The sequence below is a fragment of the Budorcas taxicolor genome, chromosome 4 (genome assembly GCF_023091745.1).
Source record: "Budorcas taxicolor isolate Tak-1 chromosome 4, Takin1.1, whole genome shotgun sequence".
In the NCBI taxonomy this organism is placed as follows: Eukaryota; Metazoa; Chordata; class Mammalia; order Artiodactyla; family Bovidae; genus Budorcas; species Budorcas taxicolor.
Genome location: NC_068913.1, coordinates 23,430,202 through 23,444,221, shown reverse-complemented (window position 1 = coordinate 23,444,221; position 14,020 = coordinate 23,430,202). Strand labels below are relative to the sequence as shown.

The following is a 14,020-nucleotide window of genomic DNA, read 5'->3' as shown; positions in this document are numbered from 1 at the left end:
ATAAGTAGATGTGATTCTAGATATTAATACTATTTTACCAATCTTGACATACATTCATTTGGCCTGTATTCATCTAATGTCACAACAAGCCCATCTCCGCTTATTTCACTCCACCTTCAGTCAAAGCAAACCATCCTCTCACAGCAAAACCACAGGAGACCTTTGCACTAAGTCTGAGTATCCTAGATTGCATTCTCTGAAGCCCTACTCCCACTCTATCACACTCCCCAAACACCTGGGACAAATTCATAGCTGCTGCTTCAGAAGAATTTTGGCAGATTTCCTGTCTAGCAAGGGAGCAGCTGGCAGAATGTCATAGCCAGTTAGGGGGGAAAGCTTAGAATATCCTTTTGAAATATTCGGGACTCACAGACACAATGAATGAATGGATTCTGAACTAATCACACTCCTCCCATCTCACCTCCGGTCCCCAGGTAACAATGATCCTTCTATAGACATATTTCTTCCCCTTTAATCAATTTGCACTCAGCCTGACCACACAACTGCATGCCTAGAGTGTTGTGATTGTCTTCTAACTGGTCTGTCTGGCTTGTGTTTTCTCAGCTTGAATAACAGTGTCCAATTAATCCTTTAAAACTATATAAGTTGTCTTTAATAATCTTCTCTGGTTCCATTTAGTTATTAGAATAAATCCATTATGCAAAACTGTTCAAAAATATATAAACATCTTTTGAACTTAAAAAAGTTGTTCTAGACTGTATCCTGAACAATCCATGTTTATTTGATTTTACTGACATTCTATCCACTTATATATAATTTATTAACATTTCTCCATATATTCTTTCTTAAAGACTCATCTGATCATTCCAGTCCTTACAGATTTTTCCAATTGCAATTATTACTCCTCATTTTATTACTTGTTCTTTGTTACATTATAGGATTTTTTTTTTCTGTTGTTGCTATTCTTTTCTTCTTATATATCATGTTTGTAATATATAGAATGCTTTTGACCACTATATGAGGTTTGGGTGGATAAGCGTTGAAGTCAATCTGGATCTAAGTTTTAACGAGTGAATGCTATTTTTCCATCAGCAAATGAAGGATGAAAACATCTAGCTTTTTAGGATTATCATGTGGTTTCAGAGAGAGTAAATGCATAGGCCCTAGAAAAGTTCCTGAAATACAGCTTCATTTGCAGAAAATGATAGATTTTATTAAATGCTGACATTAACAGATACTCAGGGCTTTGCAAGATACAACATATATCTATCATAGTTCATAGAAAAATGCTCTGTACAGAGTGGATATACAACTTTTTTATTTCAATTGATTGAATTTTTCTATATTAAATGTTAACCTGTAGCTAAAAAGATTATTTGATTGAAACCCTAGCCAACTTACTATTCATATTTTGTTCCTGAAAAGCACTTCCTCAGTGGCCATATGTAACCTCTCTATGGCTTCTCTGACTTTGAGATACTGTCGTTTACTTGACATGATTATTTGTTTCAAAGTTACTCATCAAATTTCACTTTTGACTTTGATGCATTGGAGAAGGAAATGGAAACCCATTCCAGTGTTCTTGCCTGGAGAATCCCAGGGATGGCAGAGCCTGGTGGGCTGCCGTCTATGGGGTCGCACAGAGTCGGACACGACTGAAGTGACGCAGCAGCAGCAGCAGCAGCAGCAGCAGCAGCAGCAGTACACAATATTGGATGACTTTAGCTAAATTACTAACTGGAATCAGAAGAAAATTTAAAAATTGATCTTACAAATCACATTGTCCTCAGGAAATACATAATTCAGGTTTGATCTAAACTATGATCATAAATAGGCTAACCAAACAACTCGAGGAGAGAAATGTAATTTATTTTCACACATATGAAAAAATATTTGGTACTTGGTAGATATTACATTTTTGTTGAATGAATGAATGATGTAATTCTAGCTGAATTCCTGTAAATCTCCAGTAACAGCTTTGTGCTGCTATTTTTAAAGAATTTAACTTATGGTTGGCTGAAAGAATAAAAGTGACTGAACTGAACTGAACCATTAAAAATCATTGAGTACCGATAGTAAACCGCTCTCATCACTGAGTCTAGCATATTTTTTTAAAAGAAAGCTCTGTAAAATTATTTGATTTAATTAATATTCAAGCTCATGACTTATATATTGTTTATAATAAATTATTTGACTTCATAAAGATCTTATGCATATTGGCCATTAATTATGTAGCAGAATTTTGATGATGAGATGATCAATTTTATTAAGTATATGATGTCTACTATATGCAGTTTTCAATACCACTGGCTGTGGAACACTTCCAAAGTATTGGAATTTTTATGGCAAACTAAAGATATGGAAATATCTTCTCAATACCTTCTCTAAACTTCTCTTTAAAATGTATTGTGAAAGACTGGATTGTTACATCCATAAACCTCTAAACAACCTGCCCAGTGGAACTGATGGGTCTTCCTATTCAGAGGATCTATTTGCCTCAGAACCAAGTATTATCATGTTGATTTTCAATAAAAAATTGAACAGTGTTTCTCTATGAAGGGTTAATGCAGCCACAATAGGGAAAGTGGAGATGTGCCTGTGAACATGGCTCTCTGCTCAGGCTGAACGTGCTTGCAAATGAGGCGTTCTGCCAAGGAGTCTGGACACAGCCTTGAGTTTAATGGTCCCTTGCAAACGAGGGAACATTCCCTTCTTGTGATAAGAAGAAAGAAAGGGTTCTGGACAGACTCTGCAGTAAGCAGAAATTTCACTCCCTTTTGCTGTACGATAACATTTATGCACATGCGCTATACTGAAAAGGCTTACTCATACAGTCTGGAATTCTGCCCAGGGGGGCGATATAAAAGTAAACCACAAGCTTGCTTGCTTGCGCAGTTCTTTTTCCTCTGGCTGGAGTGGTGTCTGTCTCTTGTGTGTGTCTTGTCTTTGTGTCATTTCACTCGCAATCTCCAACACTCTAGAACGTTTGGAGCCAACTTCCATTTCTGTTTAGTCAAATAGATTCACATTTAAGTCAGATCATGCACCTGAAACTGCCTCCCTTTCTGTGTTTATTTTATTAAGATTTAATTTTTTTTATTATCAGCACTATTGTCTTGAAATTGAGAATAACCAAAATATGTTTGTTGGATTTATTCATCAAAGGTGAGTCCAATCATTCTGAACTTTACAGTGGACTATATAACAATCAACTTCAATAAGAATTTTCATTTTTTTTTAAATCAACATGTTTATATATTACAGAAAGATGTTATATAGGTCAGAGAATTTTCATTTCATTTTTTAAAATAAGGGAAGATTTTAAATGGAGATAATTATTTTATAAAACTTGAAGTCTATGTTTGATAATAGCACCATTTAAAAAGTTAATTTGTAGATTTTAGGCAATACCTTCCTTTTGAAAGATTTTATATTCTTGGAAAAAAATTATACAGGGCAGTGTGGCAAGTAAATGGGGAGAGAATGGAAAGGCTTACTACTTCTGCTCTATGTCAGAAGGGGAAAAAACTAATTTCTCAAATAATCAATGGTCAAATCGATTTCAAGCTAACTGAAAAATGAGAAGAATGTTCTGATAAATTAAATTTACATTAAGAATCTGGTTATAATAAATAATTGTCCAAAAAACAGTTAATGTATGCAAAAAAATTTTCTCCCAAATTTTTCATAGGCCCTAGGAATATTTTAACCCTCCTCATAGTAAGGATCTAAGAAATCTGTATACTAGGAAATATGGCAGCTCTTTTTATATAAAATTTTTTAATATAATTTTATAGAAAAATAAAAAATAAGTATGTAACTGAATATTTTAGTTCAGTTCAGTTCAGTCACCCAGTCATGTCCGAGTCTTTGCCACTCCATGAATCACAGAACACCAGACCTCCCTGTCCAACACTCCCGGAGTTTACCCAAACTCACGTCAAGTTGGTGATGCCATACAGCCATCTCATCCTCTGTCGTCCCCTTCTCCTCCTGCCCCCAGTCCCTCCCAGCATCAGGGTCTTTTCCAATGAGTCAACTCTTCACATGAGGTGGCCAAAGTACTGGAGTTTCAGCTTTAGCATCAGTCCTCCCAATGAACACCCAGGACTAATCTCCCTTAGACTGGACTGGTTGGATCTCCTTGCAGTCCGAGGGAATCACAAGAGTCTTCTCCAACACCACAGTTCAAAAGCATCAATTTTTCAGCACTCAGCTTTCTTCACAGTCCAACTCTCACATCCATACATGACCACTGGAAAAACCATAGCCTTGACTAGATGGACCTTTGTTGGCAAAGTAATGTCTCTGCTTTTGAATATGCTATCTAGGTTGGTCATAACTTTTCTTCCAAGGAGTAAGTGTCTGTTAATTTCATGGCTGCAGTCACCATCTGCAATGATTTTGGATCCCAAAAAGATAGTCTGACACTGTTTCCACTGTTTCCCCATCTATTTCCCATGAAGTGATGGGACCAGATGTCATGATGTTAGTTTTCTGAATGTTAAGCTTTAAGCCAACTTTTTCACTCTCCTCTTTCACTTTCATCAAGAGGGTCTTTAGTTCCTCTTCACTTTCCGCCATAAGGGTGGTGTCATCTGCATATCTGAGGTTATTGATATTTCTCCCGGCAATCTTGATTCCAGCTTGTGCTTCTTCCAGCCCAGCATTTCTCATGATGTACTCTGTATACAAGTTAAATAAGCAGGGTGACAATATGCAGCCTTGATGTACTCCTTTTCCTATTTGGAACCAGTTTGTTGTTCCATGTCCAGTTCTAACTGTTTTTTCCTGACCTGCATACAGATTCTCAAGAGGCAGGTCAGGTGGTCTGGTATTCCCATCTCTTTCAGAACTTTCCATAGTTTATTGTGATCCACATAGTTAAAGACTTTGGCATAGTCAATAAAGCAGAAATAGATGTTTTTCTGGAACTCTTTTGCTTTTTCGAAAATCCAGCTGATGCTGGCAATTTGATCTCTGGTTCCTCTGCCCTTTCTAAAACCAGCTTGAACATCAGGAAGTTCACGGTTCACATATTGCTGAAGCCTGGCTTGGAGAATTTTGAGCATTTCTTTACTACCGTGTGAGATGAGTGCAATTGTGAGGTATTTTGAGCATTCTTTGGCATTGCTTTTCTTTGGGATTGGAATGAAAACTGACTTTTCCAGTCCTATGGCCACTGCTGAGTTTTCCAAGTTTGCTAGCATATTGAGTGCAGCACTTTCACAGCATCATCTTTCAGGATTTGAAATAGTTCAACTGGAATTCCATCACCTCACTAGCTTTGTTCATAGTGATGCTTCCTAAGGCCTACTTGACTTCACATTCCAGGATGTCTGGCTCTTGGTGAGTGATCACACCTGTGTGTGATGACACTTCATGATCACATCATCATGACCACCTGGGTTGTGAAGCTCTTTTTTGTACAGTTCTTCTGTGTGTTCTTGCCATCTCTTCTTAATATCTTCTGCTTCTGTTAGGTCCATACCATTTCTGGCCTTCATCAAGCCCATCTTTGCATGAAATGTTCCCTTGGTATCTCTAATTTTCTTGAAGAGATCTCTAGTGTTTCCCATTTTGTTGTTTTCCTCTATTTCTTTGCATTGATCACTGAGGAAGGCTTTCTTATCTCTTCTTGCTATTCTTTGGAACTCTGCATTCATATGCTTATATCTTTCCTTTTCTCCTTTGCTTTTCTCTTCTCTTCTTTTCACAGCTATTTGTAAGTCCTCCTCAGAAAGCCATTTTGCTTTTCTGAATTTCTTTTTCTTGGGGATGGTCCTGATCCCTGTCTCCTGTACAATGTCACAAACCTCATTCCATAGTTCATCAGGCACTGTGTCTATCAGATCTAGTCCCTTAAATCTATTTCTCACTTCCACTGTATAATCATAAGGGATTTGATTTAGGTCATACCTGAATGGTCTAGTGGTTTTCCCTACTTTCTTCAATTTAAGTCTAGTTTTGGCAATAAAGAATTGATGATCTGACCCATAGTCAGCTCCTGGTCTTGTTTTTGCTGACTGTATAGAGCTTCTCCATTTTTGGCTGCAAAGAATATAATCAGTCTGATTTTGGTGTTGACCATCTGGTGATGTCCATGTGTAGTCTTCTCTTGTGCTGTTGGAAGAGGGTGTGTGCTATGACCAGTGCGTTCTCCTGGCAAAACTCTATTAGCTTTTGCCCTGCTAGGTTATGATGTATTCTAATCTAAAATGGGAAAGGATAATAATATGGAAATTCTTCAAGCAGTGTTTGGTTTATACATTTATCATCAAAGTTAACATTAAAAAAAAACCTGTGTATTAGTTAAGCATTTTATGAATATGAATAAATATATATTTGCTAGCACTTAATAAGTTTGAAATTCATTTTATGCTGTAGATTTAATAGATAGATTATCATATTTTATTGGCATCCCTACTAAACATCTGCTCATTAAATATTTCTTCTATTTATCTTGTGTATGTTTATTCAGTGTGTTGTTTCTCTTGGATTTTATTTGTAAAATGTATATCATTTACTTCTTTTTCTGAATAAATTATTAACTTTCTAAAATTAAGTTTCACCACTCTTTCTTAATAAGTACTTCTAAGTATCTAATATACCATAGTTTGGCTTAATACACATTGTAGTCGCCATCTAAATGAAATCTTTCTTGATTGCCTGTGGCAGAGTTAGTTGCTTAATGCTCTATGCTCTTACATAGAAGAAGAAGAGAGAAAGAGGCAAAAACAATTTTTTGAAGAACTAACGACCCAAAAATGTCTCATCTGATGAAAAATAGTCATATACATGGGCTTCCTTAGTGGCTCAGATGGTTGACGAATCTGCCTGCTTTCAGGAAACCCACGTTCCATTGCTAGGAAATCCCCTGGAGAAGGGAATGGCTACCCACTCTGGTATTCTTGACTGGAGAATTCCATGGAAAGAGGAGCCTGGTGGGCTACAGTCCATGGGGTCACAAAGAGTTGGAAAATATTGAGTGATAACACACACACTCAAACACATTCATATTTATACCTATTAAGTTGATCTAAGTCTACATAGAATACAAAGAGATTTACGTATAGCCACTTCATAGTTAAACTGGTGAAAGCCAAAGGCAAAAAGAGAGTCCTCAAAGCAATGAGATTAAAGGAAATAATCTCAGTACATAAAGGAAAATCATAGTAAAATTTACAACTGACTTCTCGTTGGAGTTTATGGGGGCCAAAATTCAGTGAGATGACATATTTAAATATCTGAAGACAGTCAGTCAACAATTCTACGACCAGCAAAACTATGCTTCAAAAACAAAAAAATATAAACAGTTCCCATATAGCCAAAGAAAAATCTATATGTAACTTAGATTTATGAAATCATGCATTCGATAGCAATAGAATATATATTCCCTTAAAGAGCATATGGGGGCTTTCCCAGTGGCTCAGTGGTAAAGAAATCACCTACACTGCAGGAGATGCAGGTATGATCCCTGGAGAAGGAAGAAGCCTGGAGAAAGAAACAGGAACCCACTGTGGGAAATCCCATGGACAGAGGAGCCTGGTGGGCTACAGTCCATGGGGTCACAAAAAGAGTCTAACACAAAATTTAATGACTAAACAATAACAGAGAGCATATGAAAATTTTTCCATAATAAATCATAGCTAGGTGATAACACAGAAATCAGTAATTTTGAAGGAGATAAAATGTTTTCAAACACAAAGAAATTAAATTAGAAAGTGACAACAGAGGAAGTCAGGGGAATTCCAAGCTTTGAAAAATAAATTACAAAGTTCCAATATAACTGATGGCTCAAAGATGGCTCAAAGGAAAATTAAGAAATACTTTGAACTGACTGAAAGTGGAATTACAACAAATAACATTTTTTGTACTGTAGTAAAAGTGTATTTAGAGGAAAAAATTTATCTTTAAATGTCTATATTAGGAAAGGTAATCTCATATCAATACATTTCTACCTGAAGAAGATAGTACAAGAAGAGAAAACTACAAAGAAATAATGAAACAAGTAAATAAGTATCAGAAAAGAATTTGGTAAAATAGAGAAACAAAAAATAAATGGAGAAAATCACTGAAATGAAAACCTAGTTCTTTAGAAAAATTTAAAAATGTGACAAGCTTTATCTAGACTGGTCAAGAGAAAAAGAGAGACACAAATTATTAAAACCAGAAATGAAAGAGGGCATATCATTATGAGTCTTACATAAATTAAAAGGACTATAAAGAAATAAGAAAAACTTTATCCTGAAAAAGTGGACAACCTGAATTAAACAGACTAAGTCCTAAAAGGAAAAAACTATCTAAATTGATAGATAAAAGAAATTAAAAAATAGAAATAGATCCATAGCAAGTAAAAGAATTAAGTTGATACTTAAAATGTTCCTAAGAAAAATCCAGGCACAGATCATTTTACAGATAAATTCTAGCAAATATCTAAAAAGAGATGTAAGTCATTCACAGACTCTTAACAAAATTCAAAGCCTAGAACATTTCTTAATTCATTCTATGCTGCTATTTTTGGCCCAGTGCTAAAGCCAGATAAAGTGAAAGTGAAGTCATTCAGTCGTGTCCGACTCTTGGCGACCCCGTGAACTGCAGCCTACCAGGCTTCTCCGTCCATGGGATTCTCCAGGCAAGAATACTGGAGTGGGTTACCATTTCCTTCTGCAGGGGATCTTCCCAACCCAGGGATCGAACCTGGGTCTCCTGCATTGGAGGCAGATGCTTTAATCTCTGAGCCACCAGGGAAGCCAGATAAGGATGTCACAATAGAAGGACACGAATATCAATGTTTCTTGTGAATGCTGATCCAAAAAAAACAGCAATCACAAATGAGCAAAACATATAAAAGTATACACCATAACCAAATGAAAATTATTGTAAGAATACAGGTTAGTTTAATGTTCAAAAATTAGTTAATGCAATATAATATTCCTTTGTTAAAGGACAAACCTCAGGCTCATCTCAATAAACAGAGAAAAATAATTTTAACAAACCCATCACCCATTCTTGATTTAAAAAAAAAAGATCTGTCAATAAAGTAGGAATAAAAGGAAATTTTGACCATGGGCATCTATGAAAAACCTGCAACTAACATTCTGTTTAATGCTGGAAGAGTAAAGTCACTCTCATTAAGATGAGCAAGAAGACAGCAGTGTCTACTCTTGCCTCTTTTATTCAACAATACATTGGAAGTTCTAATTAATACAATTGGGTAAGAAAAAGAAATAACAGGCACCTAGTAGGAAGTGGAAGAAATAAAAATGTCTCAATTTGTAAACAATATAATCCTATATTCTGAAAATTTTAAGGAATTTTAAAAATCTAAAGGAATTGATAAATGTATTCAGAAAGGTCACAGAATACAAGTTCATTATAAAAATCAACTGTACTTCTAAATACTAACAAGAAACAATCTGTATCATAAGGTTGTTGCAGAAATTAAATGCTTAGCTTCAGTTCAATTCAGTCACTCAGTCGGGTCCGACTCTTTGCGACCCCATGAATCGCAGCACGCCAGGCCTCCCTGTCCATCACCAACTCCCGGAGTTCACTCAGACTCACATCCATTGAGTCAGTGATGCCATCCAGCCATCTCTTCCTCTGTCGTCCCCTTCTCCTCCTGCCCCCAATCCCTCCCAGCATCAGAGTCTTTTCCAATGAGTCAACTCTTTGCATGAGGTGGCCAGAGTACAGGAGTTTCAGCTTTAGCATCATTCCTTCCAAAGAACACCCAGGGCTGATCTCCTTCAGAATGGACTGGTTGGATCTCCTTGCAGTCCAAGAGACTCTCAAGAGTCTTCTCCAACACCACAGTTCAAAAGCATCAATTTTTCAGCGCTCAGCTTTCTTCACAGTCCAACTCTCACATCCATACATGACCACTGGGAAAACCATAGCCTTGACTAGACAGACCTTGGTTGGCAAAGTAATGTCTCTGCTTTTCAATATGCTGTCTAGGTTGGTCATAACGTTTCTTCCAAGGAGTAAGTGTCTTTTAATTTCATGGTTGCAGTCACCATCTGCAGTTGTTAGCATATAGAAAATCCTCAACAAATACTGTCTTTTCCTATTATTGTTTTGCTGTTACTTGGCATCATGTGTCTACAAATGTTTATTATAAACTCTCGCATTTAAGATAGTAATACTGCTTATTAAGGACAAATATTTCCTTAATAAACAGTGTAGACAGGTTAATAAACTGCTTAAGGTCACCCAGGTGATAAGTAGAACAAGCATGTGATTGTCAGCCCATCGGACTGCAGACTTAGCCCTTTCAATCATTCAGCCTTGCTGCCTGAGCTTATCCTGCTGTTGTTGCTGTTGTTTAGTCGCTAAATTCTATCCAATTCTTTTGCAACACCTTGAACCTGCCAGGCACCTCCATCCATTGAATTCTCCAGGCAAGAATATTAAAATCGGTTACCATTTCCTCCTCCAGGGCATCTTCCTGCCCCAGGGATTGGATTGAACCTGAATCTCCTGCATTGGCAGGCAGATTCTTTACCGCTGAGGCACCCCCAGGCTGTCCTATACATGGACAAACATTTAAATCCGAGTATGCTGTCAAATTTTGTACCATCTGTACTTTCTGTACCACTCCTATGCTAAGAAAGAATTTCAGAATCCAGAACACTCAAAAAGAGACCCTGTTAATGATGCCAGGCACATTTTGAATCAAACCCATAACCAGAATTCCTGAGGAATTAAAAAATTGGCCAATAAGCTTACATCTCCAAGGCTGCCCTTGAATATAAGCAGTTATTGCAAATTACATTTTTGTTTAAAATATAATTCATTCATAGTGATCATGATTGACTGTCACATGTATCATGCCACAGTTTTTGAAACTTACATAGGAAATAACCAAATCAGGCATTTTTACATATTTCCACCATCCCAGATAAAATTCATTCTTGATCATGTCTTCATATCATCATACCTATATGGTTTCTTAGATATATACTATATTTTATTTTTTAATTTTTAAAAAATTTATTTATTTTAATTGAAGGATAATCGCTTTATAGAATTTTGTTGTTTTCTGCCATACCTTATAATAAATCTGCCATAAGTACACATATTTCCCTTCCTTTTAGAACCTCTCTCCATATCCCTCCCCATCCAACCCCTCTAGGTTGATACAGGGCCCCTGTTTGAGTTTCCTGAGCTATACAGCAAATTCCCTTTGGCCATCTATTTTACATATGGTAAAGTAAATTTCCATGTTACTCTCTCCATACATCTTATCTTCTCCTCCCCTCTCCCCATGTTCGTAAGTCTATACTCTATGTCTGTTTCTCCATTGCTGCCCTGTAAATAAATTCTTCAGTACCATTTTTTCTAGATTCCATATATATACATTAGAATGCAATATTTATCTTTCTCTTTCTGACTTACTTCACTCTGCATAATAGGTTCTAGGTTCATCCACCTCAGTAGAACTGACTCAAATGTGTTCCTTTTTATAGCTGAATAATATTCCATTGTGAATATGCACAACTTCTTTATCCATTCATCTGTCGATTGGGCATCTAGGTTGCGTCCATGTTTTAGCTACAATAAATTGTGCTGCAATGAACAATGGAATGTATGTGTCTTTTTCAATTTTGGTTTCCTCAGGTTATATGCCTAGGCATGGGATTGCTGGGTCATATGGTGGTTTTATTTCTAGTTTTTTAAGGAATCTCCATACCAGCTTCCTTAGTGTCTGTATCAATTTACATTCCCACCAACAGTGCAAGAGCATTCCCTTTTCTCCACACCTTCTCCAGCATTTATTGTTTGTAGACGTTTTGAGGATGGCCATTCTCACAAGTATGAGGTAATATTTCATTGTTGTTTTGATTTACAATTCTCTAATAATGAGCAATACTGAGCATCTTTTCATGTGTTTGTTAGCCATCTGTATGTCTTCTTTGGAGAAACGTCTGTTTAGGTCTTGTTCCCATTTTTTGATTGGGTTGTTTGCTTTCCTGGTATTGAGTTGTATGAGCTGCTTGTAAATTTTGGAAACTAACCCTTTGTGAGTTGTTTCATTTGGTATTATTTTCTCCCATTCTGAGGGCTGTGTTTTCACCTTGCTTATAGTTTCCTTTGCTGTGAAAAAACTTTTAAGTTTAATCAGGTCCCACTTATTTTTGTTTTTATTTCCATTACTCTAGGAGGTGGGTCATAAAGGATCTTTCTTTGATTTATGTCATTGAGTGCTCTGCCTATGTTTTCCTCTAACAGTTTTATAGTTTCCAGTCTTACATTTAGGTCTTTAATGCATTTTGAGTTTACCTTTGTGGTGGCTCAGACGGTAAAGCGTCTGTCTACAATTCGGGAGACCTGGGTTCAAGCCCTGGGTTGGGAAGATCCCCTGGAGAAGGAAATGGCAATCCACTCCAGTACTATTGCCTGGAAAATCCCATGGACAGAGGAGCTTGGTAGGCTACAGTCCATGAGATCGCAAAGAGTCAGTCACAACCGAGTGACTTCACTTGTGTATGGTATTAGGAAGTGTTCTCATTTCATTCTTTAACATAGCTGTCCAGTTTTCGCAGCACCATTTATTGAAGAGGCTGTCTTTGCCTCATTGAATATTCTTGCCTCCTTTGTCAAAAATAAGGTACCCATAAGTGCATGGGTTTGTTTCTGGGCTTTCCATCTTGTTCCATGGGTCTGTATGCCTGATTTTAGATATATACTATGTTTCTTATTCCAAAAGTCTGCTTTGTTTTTCTCTATATCCTACTTTAGATCTATTTTTACCATACTGGCTATAAATTAGCTTCATTTTCAAGAAACAAGACAAATTCATGTGAGTCTTTGATGTGCAAAATCAAAACTATACTGTTTCATTTTAATTTCTTCAAAACTTTTAGTAATTTAGTTAGCTGAAACATACAATGGTGTTCATTCTGTACTTCTAGTTCCCAAGTTATTATACAATCATAATGACATCCAACTTATTGCAACTTAATTTTACTTTTATCAGTATTAATCCCAACATACTGATAATATTTTATTAATTATTTTAAGACATAAATCTTCTATATTCTTGATAAAGTACTCAGCTCCTCCTAGTGGATACTCAAGTTTAGCTAATAGTATCAATATTTCTATATTTTAATGACTAATTGTTAGTTGTAAGTACATATTTAAAATTCATACTGCACTAAGCAAATAGTATCTATAAAGTTGAAATCAAGTTTTGAAAAACATAAAGAATTATATTTTAAATAAAAATCAGTTGACACTAAGTGGCACTTAATTTTCCCTATGTTATTAAAAATATTAAAGAGCCAACACTGAGATTTTGACCAGTGAGATATTTCATCTGTTTCTTACTCACTTTTACAATTCCCCATCAATGGACAATAAGAGGGAATAATTGGGCTGGATGGGGGGTAGTAAATGATACTGAATCCTAGATTTTTAAAGGGTGGGGTAGAGAGGATAAATGTTCTAATTATCATATTAATGAACAGAAATGACATGCAGAGCATAAATGGAAAGAAATACACAGGATAAATGCAATATTCAGCTCTTTCCTGCGCGGGGGTTGGGGGCAGGAGTCCCACTTGTGAAGGGAAGCACAGAGCCTGACAACCACACCCAGTGTACTGGAGGGTGCATCTGCTCAACACAGGCGCAGCCAAAATCTGCAGGTGTCAAGATGCCAGTGGGACCCACAAAATGATGGAAATGCAGACAAATTATCTTTTGAAGAGTATCAATATTCCCAAATTTTGTTAATTCTGCATGCATACAGATATCACTTGCCTTTCTCTCTTTTATCATGTTGTCCATGGAGTTGTATAAAAGTCTAAAAATGAACGACGAGAACTGCTCTCTGTGATCAACAGAACAGCCAGAAGACCAGGCTGTCAGCTCATCCATTCTCCTAGAAAATGCCTGTATAACAACAACACTACCTCCATTTTTCCTAAGAAACAGATTGGAAAGACAAACTCTCATTACTGATACAGAACTTTGGAGAGATTTTTCTACGATGTGTGCAGAGACTTGCAAATGTTATGGCCTGTGAAGCCAATCGGCTACAAATTAC

At 36.4% G+C, this 14,020-nt stretch overlaps 1 non-coding gene across 1 annotated transcript; it reads right to left on the bottom strand.

The window, feature by feature from the left end:
- Positions 1–8,640: 8,640 nt before the first annotated feature.
- On the bottom strand, positions 8,641–8,712 carry TRNAW-CCA (transfer RNA tryptophan (anticodon CCA)). The gene has a single exon. It is a non-coding gene; the product is annotated as a tRNA-Trp (tRNA).
- Positions 8,713–14,020: the final 5,308 nt, after the last annotated feature.